This window comes from Bos grunniens, chromosome 10 (assembly GCF_055505025.1).
Source record: "Bos grunniens cultivar Pamir isolate PY7600 chromosome 10, Bosgru_T2T1.0, whole genome shotgun sequence".
Taxonomy (NCBI): Eukaryota; Metazoa; Chordata; class Mammalia; order Artiodactyla; family Bovidae; genus Bos; species Bos grunniens.
Genome location: NC_141174.1, coordinates 1,004,162 through 1,029,098, shown reverse-complemented (window position 1 = coordinate 1,029,098; position 24,937 = coordinate 1,004,162). Strand labels below are relative to the sequence as shown.

Here is a 24,937-nt window from a genome sequence, read left to right as displayed (position 1 = left end):
CCCAATTCTTTCAGGACTGTCTGAATTTGAGATCCCTTAGCTACGAGCCTGATCTGGGCATGCAAGACTGCACAGTTCCCACAATAACATAGGTTCATTTATCAAGGCCTTACTCAGCATCCAGCAGTATGCCTGGGCTTGACACACACCACTTAAATCCTCCAGGCCACTCTTGCAAGGAAGGCGTTAGTCACACTTTACAGATAAGATTGAACCTAGAGTCCCACACTGAGTAAATGATAAAGCCAAGTTTCAGCCCCTGGTCTATCTGACTACAAACCTCTGCTCATAACATCCTGCCTCACTGAGCTGCTGACAGCATACTCAGTGTCCGATAAGAGCGGTGACGTTAAAAATGAGTTTCAAATTGCAAAGGCAAAGAAACTGATCCACAGGGCAGGGTTTCATCTCCCACAAGGAGCTGCATCACCCTAGGTGAGTCCCTCTCCCCTAGAAGGAGAAGAGAGCGACAGAGGATGAGATGGCTGGAGAGCATCGCCAGTGCAGTGGACATGAACTTGGGCAAACTCCGGGAGATAGTGAGGGCCAGGGAAGCCTGGCATGCTGCAGTCCATGGGGTCACAAAGAGTTGGACATGACTTGGCAACTGAACAGCAACGAGGCGAATCCCTGGATCGCTGGGCCTCCCAGGCCTCATCTGTGCCACGAGGGCGGAGTTACTAGAACACCAACTTGAGCCGATGACTCTGCAGGACTAACAGCCAAAACAAGCATTTTTGTTTTTTTTTCAATTGATTATCATGAACAGGGAATTAACTTATGAAGTGAAGCAACACAATAAAAGGCTATAAAATATAACTTTGGGCCCTATGTACTACAACATTAGGCATCGTTTCCTTGTGTATCATAACCGTGTATCGTAATCTCTGAAGCCAGGCTGGGGCCAGGTACACCCCGGGGCTTTGCTGCAACATGACCCACAGCGGAGTTTATAACTGGAAGGACCAGAAAAACCCCACTACAATAGCATGTCTCTGTGGCAAGGACTTCAAAGGCAGCAGGACAATTTGAAGGGATCTCAATTTCCAAGGTCGAGAAGTAACTCAGGAAAAGAGATTCGAGGTTCTCAAAGCAAGTCCTGGCCCCAGGTTGCTGGCCGTGCATTCTCACCTGTAGAGCAACTGGCCTCTCACAGGTTGTTCAGCTCAGCACAACGCAAGCCAGGCTCCAGGTGTAGAGGCTTTCTGCACAGTTTCCACACAATGCAGTGCGCGGGGCCACAAAGAGCCAGACACAATTTAGAGACTGAGCACGACACAGCACGCTGCAACACGCATGCTCAGTCACTCACTTGTGTCCGGCTCTTTGCGGTCCCGTGGGCTGTAGCCCCCCAGGCTCCTCTGTCCACGGGATTTCCCAGGCAAGAATACTGGAGTGGATTGCCGTGCCCTCCTCCATGGGATCTTCCCCACCCAGGGACTGAACTCATGTCTCTGACGTCGCCTGCATAGGCAGATGGGTTCTTTATCACTAGGGCCACCACTGTAGCATATATCAATACCTCGTTCCTTTTTTTCAAACAGAGGGGAAATTCACATGACAAGAAATGAGCCATTTTAAAGTGAAGAATTTAGCGACATTTATTACATTCATGATACTGTACAACTTCCACTTCTATCTAGCTCCAAATGCATCAGTCTTATGGCTGACTAATATTCCACTGTGTGGAGATAACACATTTTATTTACCCATTCATCAGCCAACCGACACTTGGGTTCTTTACGCTTTTTGGATATTATGAATTATGCTACGAATATCCACGTACTGGCTGTTGTATGGACATACACTTCCACATCTCTTGAATATATACCTTAAATAGAACTGGGAGGTCAAGGGGTAATCCCAGGTTTCCTTGCAACATTTCTAATCTTTGTGCCCAAAATCACCAACTGTGATCTGCAACCCATACACTGGGTAAAATAATAAGTGAAAATACACAAACGTGAAAAATACATGAAAGTACATAATTAGACAGACTTGGATTCAAACCCTCGCTTCTCCATTTTCTAGCTCTGTGACTTTGAGCAATTTCCTCAATATCTTGGGGCCTCTGTTTCCTCAAGAAGCAGATGAAAATAAAAGCATTTTCTCTAACCGATTATTATGAGGTTAGTCCGGTCCCGGCTACTATTGATAAAGAGTAATTGTTATTATCAACTAAGGACCTTTCCTTAGTTTTCTTAGTTTTCTTCAATGCAAAGAAATAGAGGAAAACAACAGAATAGGAAAGACTAGAGATCTCTTCAAGAAAATTAGAGATACCAAGGGAACATTTCATGCAAAGATGAGCTCGATAAAGGACAGAAATGGTATGGACCTAACAGTAGCAGAAGATATTAAGAAGACGTAGCCAGAATACACAGAAGAACTGTACAAAAAAGATCTTCACGACCCAGATAATCACAATGGTGTGATCACTGACCTAGAGCCAGACATCCTGGAATGTGAAGTCAAGTGGGCCTTAGAAAGCATCACTACGAACAAAGTTAGTGGAGGTGATGGAATTCCAGTTGAGCTATTTCAAATCCTAAAAGATGATCCTGTGAAAGTGCTGCACTCAATATGCCAGCAAATTTGGAAAACTCAGCAGTAGCCACAGGACTGGAAAAGGGCAGTTTTCATTCCAATCCCAAAGAAAGGCAATGCTAAAGAATGCTCAAACTACCGCACAATTGCACTCATCTCACATGCTAGTAAAGTCATGCTCAAAACTCTCCAAGCCAGGCTTCAGCAATACGTGAACCGTGAACTTCCAGATGTTCAAGCTGGTTTTAGAAAAGGCAGAGGAACCAGAGATCAAATTGCCAACATCTGCTGGATCATGGAAAAAGCAAGAGAGTTCCAGAAAAACATCTATTTTTGCTTTATTGACTATGCCAAAGCCTTTGACTGTGTGGATCACAATAAACTGTGGAAAATTCTGAAAGAGATGGGAATACCAGACCACCTGATCTGCCTCTTGAGGAATCTGTATGCAGGTCAGGAAGCAACAGTTAGAAGTGGACATGGAACCACAGACCGGTTCCAAATAGGAAAAGGAGTACGTCAAGGCTGTATATTGTCACCCTGTTTATTTAACTTCTATGCAGAGTACATCACGAGAAACGCTGGGCTGGAAGAAGCACAAGCTGAAATCAAGATTGCCAGGAGAAATATCAATAACCTCAGATATGCAGATGACACCACCCTTATGGCAGAAAGTGAAGAGGAACTCAAAAGCTTCTTGATGAAGGTGAAAGAGGAGAGTGAAAAAGTTGGCTTAAAGCTCAACATTCAGAAAACGAAGATCATGGCATCCGGTCCCACCACTTCATGGGAAATAGATGGGGAAAGAGTGGAGACAGTGTCAGACTTTATCTTTTTGGGGCTCCAAAATCACTGCAGATGGTGACTGCAGCCATGAAATTAAAAGATGCTTACTCCTTGGAAGGAAAGTTATGACCAACCTAGATAGCATATTGAAAAGCAGAGACATCACTTTGGCAACAAAGATCCTTCTAGTCAAGGCTATGGTTTTTCTAGTGGTCATGTACAGATGTGAGAGTTGGACTATGAAGAAAGCTGAGTGCCGAAGAATTGATGCTTTTGAACTGTGGTGTTGGAGAAGACTCTTGAGAGTCCCTTGGACTGCAAGGAGATCCAACCAGTCCATTCTAAAGGAGATCAGCCCTGGGTGTTCTTTGGAAGGAGTGATGCTAAAGCTGAAACTGCAGTACTTTGGCCACCTCATGCGAAGAGTTGACTCATTGGAAAAGACTGATGCTGGGAGGGATTGGGGGCAGGAGGAGAAGGGGACGACAGAGGATGAGATGGCTGGATGGCATCACCGACTCGATGGTCATGAGTTTGAGTGAACTCGGGGAGATGGTGATGGACAGGGAGGCCTGGCGTGCTGCGATTCATGGGGTCACAAAGAGTCGGACACGACTGAGTGACTGAACTGAACTGAACTGAAGGAACTTTCCTGGGGAGAAGAGCAATCCTCCTCAACTTTCTGAGTGTCTGTAAAATATAGAAAAGCAACGAGAAGACAAAGCAATCAACTGCATCCCCACCACTTGGAATCAAGCACAGTTAACATACTAGCACGCACCCTCGATCTTGCTAATACACGTGTGGATGTGCTCAGCTGCTCAGGCATGTCCGACCCTCTGCAACCCCACGGACTGTCACCCGCCAGGCTCCTCTGCCCATGGAATTTCCCAGGCAAGAATACTGGAGTGGGTTGCCATTTCCTCCTCCATTGTTAATACATGACGCAACTTAAGCCTCTGGTCTTGGTTCCAGTTTCTTTCCTAAGAAGAGTGGACTCATCCTCCTCAGGGGATCCCTACAGCACAAAGTGTAGCCCTAACGACAGCAAGGAATCCGAATGGCCAGTGAACTGCTGAGCCTTCCCTTTCTCCATCCCACGGGTTCTCTCGAGGCACCACGGCTGGGCTTCACAGAGCGGGACCCGGTCCTCTCCCTTGAGAAGCCACATCACTAGGATGGAGGAGACATTTCCACCACAAGGTAAAAAGCACAGTGACTGAGCCAGACATGGTATCAGAAGAACTAAGTATGAGTACCTCAGTGTACCTTCAACTAAGCCCCAAACTTTCTTTGGGCTCCTTAAGTCTCTGTTCCCCAAATAAGAACCAATGAGGAGTCGATCAACACAACATGAAATATGAATATGGGTCAGCAGCAATAAAAGGGCTCTTACTCTTCTTACACCATCTAAATATAAACAGGAAGCTTTGACTTGCAACCTGAGATGTGTGGCATCCAGCCTCCCAGGACTCGCAGAATCATTCATTCTAGGTGGGAGGAGGCCTGCGGGAGCACCACTGCGGGATAAACAGCTCCGGACAGCTCAGAGGGCAGGTCCGCAGCAGGACACGGCCTCACGGCTCCCGTTCTCACACCCGTGCTCCCACATTTTCTGGAGCTTGCACATGGACAAAACAACTCCGCAAGGACCCCCAGACCCCCACTTTGCGCCCACTTCCCTCCACTCTTGCATAGTTTTCTACTGAACTGTTTTCTCACTGCCCCTGAAGAGATCTCGACTTCAAAAAAGTAAGCAGCAGCTTCTGAAGGGGAAAAACTGAACCCCTATCTTCTCTCCACCCCTATCTTCTCTCTCCTTACTCTGCAGGCTCAAAGTGTGTGTTTGTGTGTTCAGTTGCGTTGACTCTTTGCGACCCCAAGGACTGTAGCCCTCCAGGCTCCTCTGTCCCTGGGATTCTCCAGGCAAGAATACTGGAGCTGGTTGCCATGCCTTCTTCCAGGGGTCCAACCTGAGTCTCCTGTCTCCTGCATTAGGAGGCAGATTTTTCTTTTCACCACTAGCACCTGGGCGGCCCGGGCTCAGAGAGGGTGCATTATCTGCCCCAGGTCACACAGCACTGGCTGAGCGAGCTCGCCTCCAGGGCGAGTTCACGCGCGCAGGGATCGGCCCCCCAGGAGCAGAACCCTCCTGCCAGGCAGGAAGGGCCTCCCTCCAGTGTGACAGGCCGGGCTCTGGCTGCAGGGCACCTAGAAGGCCCGTCACCAGCTCGCCCCCACCCCTACAGATCTGGATCGGGTTCTGCCACCTCTAGACGCGGTTCACCTCAGGGAAAAGACTAAGACAATGCTCCGTGGGCGTCCTTATCACCAGGGGCTTCCAGTCCTGAAGAGCTGGGGTCTGTCCACTCCTGCTAACCCTCCCCGCTCAGAACGCACTCCCACAACTCCGCGCTCTTTCCCAGGGGTGCCTGCACCCCTGTTTAACTTGCCGAGCCCCCTGCGGGGCTCCCTGTGAACGTGAGACCGCAGAGGGCGGCGGAGGACGGACCCCGAGGCCGGCGAGGACGGCCGAGACCCAGGGGAATCGCCCACACGAGGCACGGTCCGAGGAGCGGCCCCGGAGCCCGCGGGAGGTCAGCCGATCCGAGGATGGTAGAGGCGGCTGGCGAGCGCGGGCAGGACCCAGAACCCCCCGCGCGGCGGCGAGGCCGCGGCGACTCCGCGCATGCGCGGCCTTGGCGGGCGCGGCCCCGCGCCCCCTGGCGGCGGCGGGAGAACCGCCCGGCGCCCCGGCGTGAGGGGCCCGCGCATGCGCGAGTCCCGGCGCACGCGGCTCCGTGCCCCCTGGCGGCGGCGGGGAGAACGGCCGACGCCGGGGCGTGAGGGGCCCGCCTCGCGCCGCGACTGCGCCTCAGGCACCCGCTGCCGCGCCTGACGTCGAGTTCCGAGGCCCTCACGTGGCCACGGCGCCCAAGAAAGCTGTTCAGTCAGAAGCCCGAGTGTCGCCCCCGCTGTTCAGGGCGCGGGCTGTTCTCCAGGACGCCCTGCAACCTCCGACCAGGCCTGGGGGCCCGCTCCCGGCGCCTGGGGGAAGGCGGCCTCGCTCGGGGCGGCGTTTCTGCTCCTGGGCGGCCTGCACAAACGATGTACCGGCCGGTCCATAAGGCAAGCGCCTGCCGGCAAGGGGGGAAAGAACTGGCGCTGAAGCAGAGGGTCCGCCTTGTGGTCCTCTTAACTGGGGCGGCACCGCGTAAGGTGTAAGGGTTTTGGGGGCAGGTGTGCGGAGGGTGTCTGGAAGGTTTTTTAAGAATGCTGTGCGTGCGTTCTCAGTCATCTCTGACTCTCTGCGACCCCACGGACTGTAACCCGCCAGGCTCCTCTGTCCGTGGGATTCTCCAGGCAAGAATCCTGGAGTGGGTTGCCATTTCCTCCTCCAGGGATCTTCCTCACCCAGGGATCGAACCCATAGCCCCTGCATTCGCAGGCGTATTCTTTACCACTGAAGCCACCTGGGAAGCCCCTAAACATGCTGTAATTACTAATAACTGACTACTGTTACTCCAGAACCTGGCTCTTAGTACGAGCTTAACAAACCCGAGTTCCTCTCCCTGTCTTGCAAGGTTGCACCGTGCCCTGAAGGGCAGACACAGGTCTCTGGCTCATGGGTCAAGGCAAGGGACTGGGCAGGGGGTCCAGCCAGGGTCCAGCGCAGCTTCCTCTGCTTCGCTCGTCGCAGGGGGTCGGGGCGGGGAGCCCGCAGAGCCAGCTCTGACACCTTCCTCTCCGCAGTACAGTCTGTGCTCTGCTCCCGCCCCCAGAGAGCTCTGAGCTTTCCAAATACGGACGCTTTTTTAATTCCCAAAGCATCAGGAACATTTGGGGGAAGAAAATGAACACCAGACAGGGCCTGGAAATGATAGAAGCCAAGGGATGGGCTGTGGCGGCATGAGCGCTCTGCTAGGAGTCAGGAGTCCGGGTTTTAAAATACTAAATAGAAGCCTGGACCACGTGATCTTTTAGAACCTGGCTAGCCTCAAGGGGATCCTAGAAATAAGGACCCAAATCCCAAGAATGAAAAATACAGCAACTGGTATGCGCTGCAGGGGAGAAGACTGCATTAAGGAGGCCCGAAGAGTCCCTGGGTTCCAAAAAGCGAGCTCTGGGAGATGGGGTCTTCAGAGCCCAACAAACTGAAAGACAGGTTACACACTGAGATGATTCCACCTGAAGGTGAGCATGGGCAGAAGAGGAGTTAGAGACAAGATTATGTGTCTTATAGCAGACCCAGACCAAAATCTATTTTCTTTTAAAATGGAGAGCATTTCAGAACACACTAAAAACACTGCACTCCTGCTTAAGAAATTTTTGTTACTTAGGTGGCATTTATCTATAGAAGATAGATAGCGTGGTCCTGAATGCCAGGGGAGTTGTGTAGAGAACCATCCCAGCACACGTAGTCCTGTGTGGCAAGCACGTACCCTGGTTCACATGCTGGGATCTGCAGCCAGCAGCCTAGACCTGGCCCAGCCCAGAGCCCACCCCAGAGCAGGCACTCGCATATTTGCTGGTTGAGTGAGTTCATTAATCATGCAGTCATAGTCTGAGAGAGGCACATGACAGATGTGATAATTAAACAAAAACGGAATGCCAAGCTGGATGGTGTTCACTAGAAATAGAGGTGGAATTGGAGGAAGGAGAGGGCTCGAGTGGATGATGGCGCTGGAGAGGTTGTCAGCGAAGGAGACTCCAGGCTGGAGGGGGAAGCCAAGCGGAGGTGGGAAGGAGCTCGGCAGAGGTGAGGCAGGCAGGCAGGCAGCCGGCAGGCGGGGGAGCAGAGTGTGGGTGGGATGGAGCATGGCCTGGACCCAGCTGGGCCAGACCGGCCAGAGCCTCCAGGACCGGGAAAATGCACGCCCGGCCTAGACTCATCCCGGTCAGCAGAGCTTATCCAGAGCTGGAGCTTCAACAGGAAGGAAAAGGGAACAATGGGGAGCGGGGGAGTGCTGTCCACTCCCGACGCCCGCAGCGTATGTTTTTCTGTGGTACATTCAACCTCGGACTGCGTACAGCCTTCATCACATTTTAACTTCGACCTACTTAAGGATTAAATCTGCCACAGATGTACAAATGCTCACGTGCTTTAGGTCAAACCCAGGGGAAGGCTGTCTGTCACCTGCGTCCCTTCCCCCTCTGTGAGCTGAGCCCTGGCAGGCACTGTGCCTGAGGCTCAGCTCCCCTGTTACATGTTGGACTGCCTGCCGGCCTCACTTGGTGGTCCCCTGAACGAGATTCCGCCGCTCCTGGGTTGAACCCAAGTGTACACACAGTCTGTCCCCAGACCCTGACCAACAAACCAAAAGCCTGGAGACCCTCCTGCTGAGAGCAGCAGCCCCAGAATGAGGATGGGTCCCTGCACAGCACCCCCTTGTAGTCACAGAGGTAGCACGGTGCTCACCTGCACCCCCGTATCTTCACCCCACCCTCCTAGGAAGACTGGCGGCTCCTCTGTGATCCTCACCTGGTTGAACAGCAGCATTACCTGCCCAGAGAGCTAAGCCAAAAATCTCACAGTCACCTCGATTCCTTCCTCAACCACACAGCATACATACCATCTCCATGGCCTACTTCAATTCTGGCTTTTGCACTGTCCACTAGGACAAAGGAGTCAACTCTAGTTCTTTCAAATAAAGGAGATCTAATGTATGGAACTGTCTGCCTAAGTGATGAAATGGATGAGAAGCCAAACAGGATGGCATGGCATCCCCAAATTCTGCAACAACAGGAAGGCACGAACATCCCAGGGCTGGAAAGAATCAAGGGATGAGGTGGAGTTAAAGAGTGGAGAAGGTGGGCTGCTGGGTGGGACCCAGAAGGAACCGCAGAGGAAAGGTCTGTCTGGCTGCAGCGGGAACAACTGAAGACGTATGGCTGCTGTCAAAGGTGCTGCCTGAGGTGGTTCCTCCTTCCTCTTGCCACCTGGAAACAGCCTCCAGAAGTCAAGCCCCCTGAAATGCAGAACCCAAAGCCAGCTCACCTCTCCAACCATTCTCCTTCCTCATAAGCTTTAATTCCTTCTAATCTGTTTTCCACTATTTGCCAGAAAAATCTTTCTTGCTCATGAACTTAATTAAGTCATCCCTCCTGCTCACCTGACAGTGGCTGACAGCCTCCTAGCAGGAAAAACTAGGACCCATCCACCAGGGTGACTTTGCTAATCAATTGCAAATATAGGTAGTCCTGCTTCCCGTGGCTACCACATGAACTGAGTTCACTCTGTAACATGGGTGAGCAGCTACTCGCGGTGTTATGATTATTCTCTTATAACATTTTATATTGGAGTTTAGCTGATTAACAATGCTTTGGTAGTTTAAGGTGGCGAGCAGAGGGACTCAGCCATACCGATACATGTCCATGCTCCCCAAACTCCTCTCCTATCCAGGCCGCCATGTACCATTGAGCAGAGTTCCCTGTGCTCTGCAGTAGCACCTTGTTGGTTATCCATTTAAATATCGCAGTGCGTACATATCCATCCCAAACTCCCTAATTAGCCCATCCCCCGTCTTCCCCCAGCAACCATTAAGTTTGTTCTCTAAGTCTGTGAGTCTGTTTCTCTTTTGTAAATAAGTTCATTTGTATAATATCTTTTTATATTATCCATATAAGGGATGTCATACAATATCTCTCCTTCTCTGTCTGACTTACTTCACTCAGTATGACGACATCTAAGTCTATCCAGGTTACTGAAGATATTATTGTAGAAGAAAATAGAGACTATTCCACAGGCATCCACCCTGAAAATGATAACTGGCTGAAGAGCATTCTTTTCTAATCAGGATTGTTTGCATGATCAGAAGCTCAGGGCTCCAATGAAAAGATGCCATGAAGAAGCAAGTGAAGAACAAGGAAAGGCTATTAAAGTCTATTAAAACAATAGAGTATCAAGAGATTGAATCAGTAATCAAAAAACATCCTACGTAGAAAAGCCTGCGCTCAGACGGCTTACTGGGGAATTCTGCCAAATGTTTAAAGTAGAATCAACACCAATCCTTCACAAACTCTTCCAAAAAGAAGAGGAGGTAACACTCCACAGTTCACTCTATAGCACCAGTATTATCTTCATAACAAAACCAGACAGACATCCCAAGAAAACTACACCATTATGAATACAGATTAAAAATCCTCAACAAAATGTTAGTGCACCAAATCCAGCAACATATAAAAAGGATTATATATTATGACCAAGTGGGACTTATTCCAGGAATGCACAGTTGGCTTTAACATACAAAAATCAATCAATATAATCCAGCCTAACAGAAGAATGGCTTCCCTGATGGTTCATCAAGTAAAGATCTGCCTGCAATGCAGGAGACACACATTCGATCTCTGGGTCTGGAAGATTCCCTGGAGGAGAAAAATGGCAACTCACTCCAGTATTCTTGCCTGAAAAATCCCATGGACAGAGGAGTCTGGTGGGCTGTAGATCAAAGTCGGACGCGACGGAGTGACTGAGCATAGAGCACAGTAGAAGAATAAGGCACAAAAGATCACACAGTTATTTCAGTAGAAAAAGCATCTGACAAAATCTAACACCCCTTTATAATAAAGACACTCCACAAGCTGGAAATAGTTCTTCAACCTGGTAAAGACCATTTATGAAAAACCCACAGCTAACACAGTACTTACTTGTGAAGACTGAAAGCTTTCATCCTATGACAAAAATCTCTGCTCTGGTCACTTCTATTCAACATGGTACTAGAGGTTCCAGCTAATGCAGTTTGGCAATAAAATAAATAAAAGGCATTCAGATTGGAAAGCAAGAAGTAAAAATACCCTATTTACAGATGACATATTTATGGAAAAGCCTAAAGAATCTATAAAAATTATGAGCTAATAAATGAGTACAGCAGGGTTATAGAATAAAAGATCAATATACAAGAGTCGGTTGTATATTTTATACACTAGCAATGAACATTCTAAAACTTAAACTAAGAAAACAATTCCACTTATGATAGCATCCAAAAGAATAAGACTTAGGAATAAATTTAAAAAAGGAATAAGGCTCGTACACCAAAAACTAAAAAACATTTTTGAAAGAAATTAAAGACGACATTCCATGTTCATGGACTGGAAGACCTAATATTGTTAAGATGGCAATATTCCTCAAATCAATCTACAGATTCAACATAATCCTTATCAAATTCAACATAATCTTTATCTAATTCCCAGTAAGCCTTTTTTTCCCCACGGTAATTGACTATTTGAGTCTAAAATTTATATGGACATATAAGGGACCCAGAAAAGCCAAAACAATCTTGGGAAGAATAACAAAGTTGGAGGACTCATACTTCCCAACCTTAAAACTTACTACAGAGCTACGTAATAAAGACAGGATAGTGCTGGCGTAAATGTAGACATACAGACCAATGCAATGGGACTCAGAATCCAGAAATAAACCTTGGCATTTATACTCAATTGAATTCAACAAAGACATCAAAACAATTCAATGGGAAAAAAATAGTCTCAACATAGTGCGAGAATAACCACAGAGAAAAGAATGAAGTCAGGCCCCTACCTCACACTATATACAAAAATAAACTCAAAGTAGAACACAGACCTAGATGTAAGAGTTAAAACTGTAAAACTTTTTAAATTAAAAAAAAATTTTTTTGTGACAGTGATTAGTCAACAGATACAACACCAAAAGCACAAAAGAGGCAAGAGAGAAAAAAATAGAGAAACTAAAATGAATCAAAACTTAAACTTTTACATTTCAAAGGGCACCATCAAGAAGGTAAACAGATAACCTACAGAATGGGAGAAAACACCTTAAAACCCTATGGACGTGCAGGGACTTGTGTCTAGACTGTATAAGAGCTGTTACTGCTCAGTAATAACACAGATTGCCCACTTTTAAGATGGACACAGGATCTAAAAAGATATTTTTCCAAAAAAGATACACAAATGGCCAATAAGAACAAGAAAATTATTCAACATCATTAGTCGTTAGGGAAACGAAAACCACAGTGAGCTACCACCTCACCTGCACACTAGGCCAACTGTAATCAGAAGAGCAGATGGAGTGCTGACAGGACGGGGAGACGCGCACCTCTCAGAGTCACACAGCTCGCTTTGGAAAATAGTTTGCAGTTCCTCAAAAAAGGTAAACACAGAGTTATCACAAATTTGGCCTTGGAATACGGAATGAAGCAGGGCAAAGACTAATAGAGTTTTGCCAAGAAAATGCACTGGTCATAACAAACACCCTCTTCCAACAACACAAGAGAAGCCTCTATACATGGACATCACCAGATGGTCAACACCGAAATCAGATTGATTATATTCTTTGCAGCCAAAGATCGAGAAGCTCTATACAGTCAGCAAAAACAACACCAGGAGCTGACTGTGGCTCAGATCATGAACTCCTTATTGCCAAATTCAGACTTAAATTGAAGAAAGTAGGGAAAACCACTAGACCATTCAGGTATGACCTAAATCAAATCCCTTATGATTATACAGTGGAAGTGAGAAATAGATTTAAGGGCCTAGATCTGATAGATAGAGTGCCTGATGAACTATGGAATGAGGTTCATGACACTGTACAGGAGACAGGGATCAAGACCATCCCCATGGAAAAGAAATGCAAAAAAGCAAAATGGTTGTCTGGGGAGGCTTTACAAATAGCTGTGAAAAGAAGAGAAGCCAAAAGCAAAGGAGAAAAGGAAAGATATAAGCATCTGAATTCAGAGTTCCAAAGAATAGCAAGAAAAGATAAGAAAGCCTTCTTCAGCGATCAATGCAAAGAAATAGAGGAAAACAACAGAATGGGAAAGACTAGGGATCTCTTTAAGAAAATCAGAGACACCAAAGGAACATTTCATGCAAAGATGAGCTCGATAAAGGACAGAAATGGTATGGACCTAACAGAAGCAGAAGATATTAAGAACAGATGGCAAGAATACACAGAAGAACTGTACAAAAAAGATCTTCACGACCCAGATAATCACGATGGTGTGATCACTCACCTAGAGCCAGACATCCTGGAATGTGAAGTCAAGTGGGCCTTAGAAAGCATCACTATGAAAAAAGCTAGTGGAGGTGATGGAATTCCAGCTGAGCTATTTCAAATCCTGAAAGATGATGCTGTGAAAGTGCTGCACTCAATATGCCAGCAAATTTGGAAAACTCAGCAGTGGCCACAGGACTGGAAAAGGTCAGTTTTCATTCCAATCCCAAAGAAAGGCAATGCTAAAGAATGCTCAAACTACCGCACAATTGCACTCATCTCACATGCTAGTAAAGTCATGCTCAAAATTCTCCAAGCCAGGCTTCAGCAATATGTGAACCGTGAACTTCCAGATGTTCAAGCTGGTTTGAGAAAAGGCAGAGGAACCAGAGATCAAATTGCCAACATCCACTGGATCATCGAAAAAGCAAGAGAGTTCCAGAAAAACATCTATTTCTGCTTTATTGACTATGCCAAAGCCTTTGACTATGTGGATCACAATAAACTGTGGAAAATTCTGAAAGAGATGGGAATACCAGACCACCTGATCTGCCTCTTGAGAAATTTGTATGCAGGTCAGGAAGCAACAGTTAGAACTGGACATGGAACAACAGACTGGTTCCAAATAGGAAAAGGAGTTCGTCAAGGCTGTATATTGTCACCCTGTTTATTTAACTTCTATGCAGAGTACATCACGAGAAACGCTGGGCTGGAAGAAGCACAAGCTGGAATCAAGATTGCCAGGAGAAATATCAATAACCTCAGATATGCAGATGACACCACCCTTATGGTAGAAAGTGAAGAGGAACTAAAAAGCCTCTTGATGAAAGTGAAAGTGGAGAGTGAAAAAGTTGGCTTAAATTAGCTCAACATTCAGAAGACAAAGATCATGGCATCCGGTCCCACCACTTCATGGGAAATAGATGGGGAAACAGTGGAAACGGTGTCAGACTTTATTTTTCTGGGCTCCAAAATCACTACAGATGGTGACTGCAGCCATGAAATTAAAAGACGCTTACTCCTTGGAAGGAAAGTTATGACCAACCTAGACAGCATATTCAAAAGCAGAGACATGACTTTGCCAACAAAGGTTCGTCTAGTCAAGGCTATGGTTTTTCCTGTGGTCATGTACAGATGTGAGAGTTGGACTGTGAAGAAGGCTGAGCGCCGAAGAATTGATGCTTTTGAACTGTGGTGCTGGAGAAGACTCTTGAGAGTCCCTTGGACTGCAAGGAGATCCAACCAGTCCATTCTGAAGGAGATCAGCCCTGGGATTTCTTTGGAAGGAATGATGCTAAAGCTGAAACTCCAGTACTTTGGCCACCTCATGCGAAGAGTTGACTCATTGGAAAAGACTCGGATGCTGGGAGGGATTGGGGGCAGGAGGAGAAGGGGACGACAGAGGATGAGATGGCTGGATGGCATCACTGACTTGATGGACATGAGTCTGAGTGAACTCCGGGAGTTGGTGATGCACAGGGACGCCTGGCGCGCTGCAATTCATGGGGTCGCAAAGAGTCGAACATGACTGAGCGACTGCTCTGATCTGATCTGATCACATGACCCAGTAATTTCACTCCTAAGTATATACCCAAGAGCAATGAACACGTGTACCTACCCCAAATTTGGTGCACAAATGTTTACAGCAGCATTATTGATAACAGCTAGAAAGTAGGAGCAACCTCACGTCCATCAACTCTGCATGGATTAACAAATGTAAATGTGGCATGTTTATACAATGGAGCATTATTCGGCCATAAAAAGGAATGATACATGCTATAACATGTGAGAACCCTGGAAACATGCCAAGTGAAAAAGCCAGACACAAAACATCACGTTACGATGTTCTGTTTATCTAAAATGTCTAGAATAGGCAAATCTATCGAGAAAAAGTAGCTTAGTGACTGACTATGCCTGGGGGCGGGGGTGTTCCCTGGTAGCTCAGCTGGTAAAGAATCCGCCTGCAATGCTGGAGACCCGGGTTCGATTTCTAGGTCAGGAAGATCCCACTGGGAAGGGCATGGCAACGCACTCCAGTCCTCTTGCCTGGAGAATCCCATGGCCAGAGAAGCCTGGTGGGCTACAGTCCACGGGTCACAGACAGTCGGACACGACTGGGTGAGTAAGTACAGCACATGCCTGGGGGGCGGCGATTAATGAGATAATGGACGTGACCATTACCGAGCACTGATTTCTTCTGGGGTGATGAAAATGTTCTCAAATTGACCATGGTGATTGTTACACAACTCTGAACCACTGAAGTGTACACTATAAAAGGTTGGACTTTATGGGATGTAAATTATATCTCAATAAAGTTATTTTTCTAGAAAGCTGTAGAGCATATTTGTAATATGAAAAACTGAAACAACACAGATGTTCCACAGGCAGTTGGTTCAAAAATATGCATAAGGCATACACACCACTGTGCAGCCTTTAAAAATTGGTTTCAAAAATATTTAATGACATGGAAAAATAACTGTCATGTACACACATATATACATACAGTGAAAAAAGCAGAAAACAGTATATATAACACAATCCTAATTGTGTACAAAATATGAATATTTATAAATTTCATGGGCTTCCTGGGTTGCAATAGTGGTAAAGAACCTGCCTCTCAATGCAGGAGACCTAAGAGATGTGGCTTCAATCCCTGGGTCGGGAAGATTTCCCGGAAGCGGGCATGGCACCCCACTCCAGTATTCTCACCTGGAGAAGCCCATGGACAGAGGGGCCTGGCAGGATACAGTCCATGGGGTCGCAGAGTCAGACATGACTGAAGCAACTTAGCACAGCACAGCACATAAATCAGACTTATTTAAAGATAGATATAAATATCTGTCTATATATCTTTTAAAAATACATCATATTGACTAACTCAAGTAGCAGTAAGATGACTGGTTTTATTTTCTGCTTTATATTTTTCTTAATTTTCCAAATAGCCTATACCCGACATACAAGTGAAGAATAAATGTTCATTTTCAGATCAAAGGTCGGAATGAAAGGCAGCTGGTCCCACACAGCGCAGGTAGAAAGCACACAGGTACGGCTGCTCTGCAGGACAGTCTGGAAATACTCCTCTCCTGACCCAGAAACCCCACTTCTAGAAACCTCTCCCAGAGAAACCGTTAAGAACGAGCGCAGCAACCAGGCTGAGAGGGCGTTGGTCACAGCCTCACATGTAGCTGAGAAAAGCTGAAAACAGCCCACACGGCCAAAAATAGAGGCCTTTCCAGTTAAATACATTATAGCTTATCCATAGAATGAAATGCGGCACTGCTGCTAAGACACTGCAGAAATGCATCTGCTGTCACAGTGGCAGCAGGTCCCAAAGCAGCATATGTGATAGAACCTCACTTTATAAAAGAAAAAAGGCCACACGGATGTGTACGGAGACGATCTGGAAGGAAACACTCAAATGTCAGCAAAGGCGGCTCTGGGGGGACAGGGTGATGGGCATTTTAACTTTCTTTTGACTGGTCTGTATTTCTTGTTTTTATACAATGTGTCTTGTCCGTACTAAGTGGAATAATAAAGTGAAATCCTGGGGAAGAGGCAGAAGGTCAGCCTCAAGACAGAAGCATCACACCCAAGACAGGCAGGACCGAGGGGAGGGCAGAGCCCATAGCAGGATACCTGGGGTCAGACCTGTTGACTCAGGTCTACATATGTCAGAGCTTCTCCTCGTTGTGTCTCATTCATTCTTCTCAGGATTCGTGTCAGAGTACCACTATTTCCATTGTGTAGATAAGAAAAGTGGGACTTTGATTAAATTGCTGAAGAGTTGCAGAGCAGCATCAAGGGTGAGCAGGTGTCTGACACCAGAGTTCCCTCAGTGACCTCCTTAATCCAACTGAAGGGCGGTTCGAGAGAGCAGAAATAGTCTGGGCTCCAGAGTCCCCGGGCCTGGATTTGAATCCCACCTCACCTCTGAAATGCGAGCTTTCAGCCGTCTCTGCAGAGAACACCACCCCTACTGCACAGGACTGTTCTCCAGATGCAGCACCCTCAAGCGGGGAGGCCTGCAGACGGCTCGCCTGGCTCTTGGGAAAGAGAAAGTGTGAATCACTCAGTCGTGTCCCACTCTTCACGACCCCATGGACTGTAGCCCACCAGGCCCCTCTGACATGGGATTCTCAGGTGGGAGGGCTCAGTAAGCGCTAACCCAACAGGAACGCCCACCTCTCAAGGCCGCAGGAGTCTGAGATGGCTGCGGCTGTGAGAAAGGTCTCGAGATATGGGAATAATGGGCTTCATGCAGTTCCCACCGTCTGGCTCTGGCTCAAACCTGGAACCCAGCAGAGTCCAGTCCTTCTTGCCCTCTGAGCCCTCCATCATCCCTGCAGGCTGCCTGTGTGGTCTGGTCCCAAGGCCACCTCCAGCCACAGTGACTGTCACAGAGCACTCACCTGCAAAGTATTAAGTCACTGAATCACGTCTGACTGCGACACCATGGACTGTGGCCCACCAGGCTCCTCTGTCCATGGGATTCTCCAGGCAAGAATACCAGAGTAGGTTGCCATGCCATCCTCTAGGGGGTCTACCCAACCCAGGGATGGAACCCAGGTCTCCCGCATTGCAGGCGGATTATCTACCGTCTGAGCCCCCAGAGGAGCCCGTGACACCTGGCTCCCTTCCAGCTGTCACTTCCCCTCTTCCCCTGTAGGGATCGCCTCCAGGAGACAACACCATAAGGGGCCCGGCTCTTTGTTGAGAAAGAGGCTCATCCTCAGAGGGGCCACTGCTGAGCCGCCTGGGGGACACCCCGCCCCAGTGCCCTGCAGGGCCCACCCTCTTCATCACGGCCTTCCCGAGGGTCCTAAGCTGGCTCCAGGGCATGCCACTGGCCACCGGAACAGCGTCGAGGGTGCAAGGGTGACCCAGGAGGGGCCAGTGACCAGGTGAGAACCTGGCTGAGACTTCTGAGACTCTGTCCAAGAGTAGAGTCTGGCGTGCGAAGGGAAACAGCACAGGAAAGACATGCTGGGCGGTGGAGAGAAGGCAGCCCTGGCTTCAAGCCCTGAGGCCCGCCGCCGCCAGTCAGACTGAGGTGGGTCTTTCACCCGCAGCTGGAAGGCCCTGCCCTGCGGCTCCCGGCAGAACTTCACAGGAGTCTGAAGCCCCGGTTTACCCTCTGCATGTGTCCACCGCGGGGCTCTGCCTTCTGGGATGTTGTAGTTGCCGACTCGGGTCAGCACTCTGTGAGCAAAGCACGCTCACTCACTGAGTCTGCTGAGCAGCCGGCTGGGCAGACAGAGTGGGTGACACGGACCCCTGGCCTCCAGGCCAGCCCCTCCGCACCGCCTGTCCCAGCAGCTGTCCCATCGCTTTTCCCTGGGGGCCCAGACGGTAAGGAATCCACCTGCAGTGCAGGAGACCCGGATTCAACCCCTGGGTGGGGAAGATCCCCTGGAGGAGGGCATGGCAACCCACTCCAGTATTTCTGCCTCGAGAATCCCATGGACAGAGGAGCCTGGTGGGCTACAGTCCGTGGGGTCGCAAGGAGTCAGACATGACTGACTTTCCGTGTTTAAAGGTTTGTGTTGACGGCCCTGGGCGCTGCCTCCAACAGGCAAGCATCTTTTTCCATCTTGACGCTGCACCCCAGGACGGGATGCTCAGGCACAGCGGGCCAGTCTCACGTGAGGAAGGGGTAACATTCCCAAGGGCGTGTTGTTGTTGTTCAGTCACTAAGTTGTGTCTGACTCTTTGCAACCCCACGGACTAGGGAACGCCAGGCACCCGTCCTTCATTATCTCCCGGAGTTTGCTCAGAGTCATGTCCACTGAGTCGGTGTTGCTATCTAACCATCTCATCCTCTGCTGCCTCCTTCTCCTTTTGCCTTCAGTCTTTCCCAGCATCAGGATCTTTTCCGAGGGGAGGCTGGTCTATAATTCTGTTACCACCTCCACAAAGCTGTGCTCATCACACTGCACTTCTGCAGAGAGGCCCACAAGGTCTGCAGACTCCAGAGAAGGCGGGGCCTCCACCCAGGAGGGGAGGTCTGGTGGGAAGGGACACGCCCTCCTCCCCAGGGCCCAGAGGAGATGTTTTCTCCTGTCTCTTATCAGCCAGTGTGTTCAGCACGTCCCTTCTGAAGACAGCTATGTGGGAATGCGCTGAATTGTTCTTGGCTCTTAAAGGAAGGCTGCTTGAATCAAAGGATCCATCCCCACGTGAACGGTGCTTTGTGATAAAACCATGAATGTGGGTGCGGCTTTAAAGACCTCTAACCTTCCGGGTGAGCCCTGGGCGAGGCTGGTGACGTGAAGCATGAACTCTGACTTGGCCCCCCCAGCAGGCAATCCTGTTAGGGGTCCACTCCCCACGTCCCAGGCCCCTGGCACCCGCGCCCTCAGACACCATTAGCAGATTTTCCCCCCTGAGCACCGCTCCAGGCCTCCAGACTCGCTTGCTCTCCCACATCCGGAGCCAAACCCTCGGCCACACAAAGCAGGCACCCTACAAGCGCCTCTCCCCTCTTCCCACAGCTGGATGTTCCCAGAGGCTGCCGAAGAGATCTGTCCATTTGGGTTTAAACTAAGTGGATACATAAGAACAAAACTAGCTAATCTTTGTTGATCTGCCAGGCAGGGTGCTAAGTGCTTTACATGTGTTCACTCATTCCCTACAACCACCCTGTAATGTAGAAACCATTATCACCTCCATTTTATAAATGAAAAAAAAAGGGGCCCCAGTGAGGTGAAAGTAATTTGCACAAGACCCTAAAGCTAGTAAGTGACAAAGCTAGAGATCAAACCTGGAAGTCTGCCTCCAAAACCCCAAACTCTGAGCCAGCGGGTCAGAGCGCCATTCCAAACCCATGAACAAAGGAGGCATAAAGAAAGCAGAGGAGGCCCCACGTAGCTCCCAGCACTGTAACCGCATTCTCCAGCTGGGCACTGGTGGCTCGGGGGTGAAGAATCCGCCTGCCAACACAGGAGACCCAGGTTCGATCCCTGGGTCGGGAAGATCCCCTGGAGAAGGAAACGGCAACCCACTCCAGTGTTCCGGCCCGGAGAATCCCACGGACAGTCCATAGGGTCACGAAGAGTCGGACACGACTGAGCGCCTAAACCACCACCACCACCTGGCCACAGCCGTCACTCAGCCCGACAAGCCTCCTACCGAGAACCAGCTCCCCTTCTTGGCCCTGCCTGTGAGTCCCTTGCCCTCTCTGGCACCGTCTCCTCCACTGCAAGGTAAGACGTGTGTATGAGAGACGGCTGTGAGGGCCCCGTTTGTATCTGGGGGTCAGTCCTCCGCATTCTGAAAAGACGTTGAACTCCACGCGGCTGTTTCCAGGCTCCCGTATCCCTGCGCGGGGTGCCAGTGCCCAGCCTCGGGGCCTGTGCGCCCCCTTTTGTTCACTCCGCACAGGCTCCTCTATCTGCACCCTCCTTCAGGTCTTGCCTGGGTCAGAGACACACCCAACGTCTGAGGGACACACCCAACGAGAGGCTTGCACGTCCCCGGTCTCTCCTTTCTCCCACGCGCCTGCTGGCTGCGGCTCTGTGGGGGCTTCTCAGCGGCGGACTGACGGGTGTCACCCCTGCTCACCCAGAGCTCTCTCCCTTCCCCGTTCCAGGGCTGCCACGGGCCGCCGCCCCCTGGGGTCGTCAGTCGCACGGCCGAGGCTGCGCCCTAGAGGAGCGCGGCGGAGCAGCAGCCTCGCAGAGCAGCCGCCCACCAGCCTGAGCCGGTGCTCGCCCGCAGGGCTGTCACGGGCCCGCCCTCACTGGGGCCAGTGCACCTGTGCTCTCTACTGCAGCAGGGCACGAGCCTCGGCTATTGATAGAGGCCATCTCTCGGAAGACAAGCCACTTACCGCCCCCGCTGTCCTAACTGCAGAAAGTTAGCCGATGTCCAGCAGATCTAAGTCCCAAAATAGATGGTGGCCACGAGTTCACTGTTCCCAAGCCTCCCCACTTGGGAAAAGAACGTCTGGGCCACTCGGTGTCTTGGAGATTTCAGGTGGTACCTCAATCTGTACTCAGAGCAAGGACCTCTACACTGGATTCACCCACTTCTACCAGAAGCTGAAGAGTTCCTGCGCGTCTCTTATTCTCATTCTCTGCTTGTCTTCTGAGGTTTCAGACAAAGGAGGAAGGAGTTGGGGGGCTGGAAGGGAGCTGAGATCCACATGGAGGCTCCCTGATAATGGAAATGAAGTGAACTGTATAACTTTTGGGGAAGGACCCATGCCAGGCTCTGTCACACGTGATGCCGGCATGCTCTTACAGGTATTCCTCATAACAGGCAGCGGCTGAGTCTGAACGAACGAGGATGTGCTCACTGTGTTAGCACTGGGCAAAGAAAATGCATCTGACCATCACAGCCAGGCGCAGAGGCGCCCAGAATCACCTAAATTACATGATGGGCAACTTGCCCAGTAGAAATCTGAGCAAGGGAACTTCCATCAGTTTCAATCAATAATAGAGCATCACAGTTGGTAAAGAATCTGCCTGTAATGCAGGAGACGCGGGTTCAATCCCTGGTTGGGGAAGATTCCCTGGAGAAGGGAATGACTATTCACTCCAGCATTCTTGCCTGGAGAATCCCATGGACAGAGGAGCCTGGTGGGTGGTCTGTGCCACCAGGAGCCCATGGGTTGCAAAGAGCTGGACGTGACTGAGCAAATAACACTTTCATGTTCAACAGCACTACGGACCAGACACCATGCTGGGTTCTGAGGACAGCACTCGAGCAAAACATTTCTTCCTCGAGTGGAATTCACAGATGGTGGGAGAGCCTGAAACAGTACAGCTGGTTCCAATATGGTGTTCAGGCGATTCTAACCTCCTGTGCCACGATACTGTCAAATGCGGCACTCTGAATGGGTGAGCACTGGGGGGCCTCGGAGAAGACAGAAAGGGTGAGCCTGCAGGCTGGGGCTTCCAGGCAGGAGCCTGGGGCAGGGTGAGCAGTGAGGGGCACCTGAGGGGGGGCCGGGAGGAGGGGTGTGGGTGCAAACCAGGGGTTCTCCAGGGGCCTGCACGCTTCCTGCCTGAGGAAACCTCACTGGCCCGAGCAGATGCCCACCCACACGCCAGGGGAACAGGGTGGCTGAGAACATGGACTCGGGAGCTGAGCACCCCGCAGTCTGCCCCGCTCCCGACACTCAGCGGAGGAGCAGGGGCCGAGGCTGAGTCCCGGCTGTAGGACCCCAGGCAGCGTAGCCAACCTCCGTGGGCCTCAGTGTGCTCATCCGTGAAATGGAAAGAGTCGTGTCCATCTCACAGGTGGTGGTGAGGCTTGGCTGAGATACCCAAACAAGAGTCACAACACCTGGCACGCAGTAGGCACCAACGTCATTCCTAGTGACCTAACCCCGTTGCATTTCCTTCGTCTGTAAACTAGGGGTGTGGAGGATTAACTCACCTCCCAGAGGAGGTGCTTGTAACTGCACATGTGGGTTTCCGATTCCCCACGAGCCAAGGCTAACATTACCCAGTCAAGGGAAACCACTCCCGGCCACGGCTGCCCCAGCAGATGTGGACGTTCAGGGACATTCCCGGCTCTGGCTGAGACCCCGGGTCGAGTCAGACCTCAGGGCCCCTGGAAGAGGGGAGGTGACCTTCGAAAGTGTGCGGCTCAGTCCACTCGGGCAGCAGCCTGCAGGCGGCAGAGGGAGGGGCGTGGGCCAGTGCCCGCCCGCCCGAGAGGCCCCTGCTGGGGACTCCCGCCTGGGCTCACTCTGGTGAAGGAAGGACAGTATCTCCCTCCTCCCGCGAGCCGGCCGGCGTGTCCCCAGAGTCGTGCTGGGGCTGCCGCCATCACACACCACCCAGGGCCCGTCTCGAGCTGCGGCCCTCCTTGCCCGCTTGGGTGGCAGCCGTGAGACTAAGCTAGCAGTGCACTCTACCCCACCAGGCTGAGGCAGAGCCCAATTCTGGACCCGAGCTTTTGGTGCTAAAGCACCCCTCAGAGCCCCGCCACCCCCAGCGGGCAAACCAGCCCCTGGGTACAAGCCCGCAGACCCCAGGCCATCCACGACACCTTGCTCTTGCTGCACCCAGATCTCTCTCACACACACACACACACACACTCCCACACATACACACTTCCACACACACACACACTCCCACACACACACACACACTCCCACACACACACACACACACTCCCACACACACACACACTCCCACACACACACTCCCACACACACACACTCCCCACACACACACACACACACACTGCCACACACACACACATTCCCACACACACACTCCCACACACACACACACACACACTCCCCCCCACACACACACTCACACACACACACACACTCCCACTTCCCAGGGCATGTGAGATGCTGGGAGAGCAGCAGGCAGAGGAGGGCGGCCGTGTGGCGCAGACCCTCGGAACTGCTGAGACGGCCTTGCAGGACTGTCAGCCCCAGCACCCCGTTGGAGTGACGACCCACGGGGATGCAGAGATTAACTAGAGGGATCTAAATGTCCTGGAGCAAGGCTCCCAGGGAACAGGGTGAATATGCCGCCTGGCCACAGAGCTCTCAAGTGGGCATGCTGTGTGGCTGGGTCAGTACTGCACCGGGCAACCGAGGCAGACAGTGGCTGCACACGGTTGTGCACACGGCTGCACACAGCTGGCCACACAGTGGCCAGCTCACTGCTGTTCCAGAGCGGGAGGCCGCCTGGGACCCGGGCCTCTGTGTGGCCACGGTGTGGCAGGAAGGGGAGGGGCAGCTTCAGAGGGTCTCCTTACCGAGGCCTTTAGAGGCCCACTAAGTGCACCTCTTCCTCCAGGAAGCCTTCCTGGCCCCGCTGGCCCACAGTCATCTTTCCTTTGAAAAGCTGTTACCCAGGCCTGGCTTTTCCCATTTGCTGTTTTGTTTGGGGCTAACATTTCAAAACATCATTTAGTAAGTGCTTTACATATATTATGTGACTTTGTCCTCAGAACTCTATGAAGTGGTTATGATTATACCCATTTCACAGATGAGGAAGTGACAGCTTGGAAAGGTCAGACAGCGTGCGTGTCCTGCCTTCTTGTCCTTTTCCTCCCCATGGGACGGAGCTCCCTCAGATCAGATCATAGCGTCCTCTGCGGCAAACAGGGCAGCACGTCCCCCTTCCACACCCTGAGCCGCCAAGCCCCCAGGTAAGCGCCAACCGCTGAGGCTTAATTAACCCAGCATGCTGAGTCACTCAGTCATGTCCGATTCGTTGTGACCCTATGGACCGTAGCCTCCCAGGCTCCTCTGTCCATGGGATTCTCCAGGCAAACACACTGGAGTGGGTTGTCATGCCCTCCTCCAGGAGATCTTCTCAACCAGAGATCAAATTCGGGTCTCCCGCTTGGCAGGTAGATTCTTTACTGCTGAGCTAGTGGGGAAATCCTGTTTATATGCTGTGAAGTGAAAGTTGCTCAGTCGTGTCCAACTCTTTGCGACCCCATGGACTATTTAGTCCATGGAGTTCTCCAGGCCACAAGACTGGAGTGGGCAGCCTTTCCCTTCTCCAGAGGATCTTCCCAACCCAGGGATCGAACTCAGGTCTCCTGCATTGCAGGAGGACTCTTTACCAGCTGAGCCACCAAGAATGGTCCCTGCTTAAGTCGCAGATAAATTATCAGGAAACTTGACTGAAATTCCTCTCCTGCAAGGCCAACCGA

The 24,937-nt window shown here is 50.6% G+C and overlaps 1 protein-coding gene across 20 annotated transcripts in view; it reads right to left on the bottom strand.

The window, feature by feature from the left end:
* The window catches only part of TTC7B (tetratricopeptide repeat domain 7B), a 272,932-nt gene that overhangs the window by 213,249 nt on the left and 34,746 nt on the right, over nucleotides 1-24,937 (bottom strand). The gene's annotated exons all lie outside the window — the stretch shown is intronic.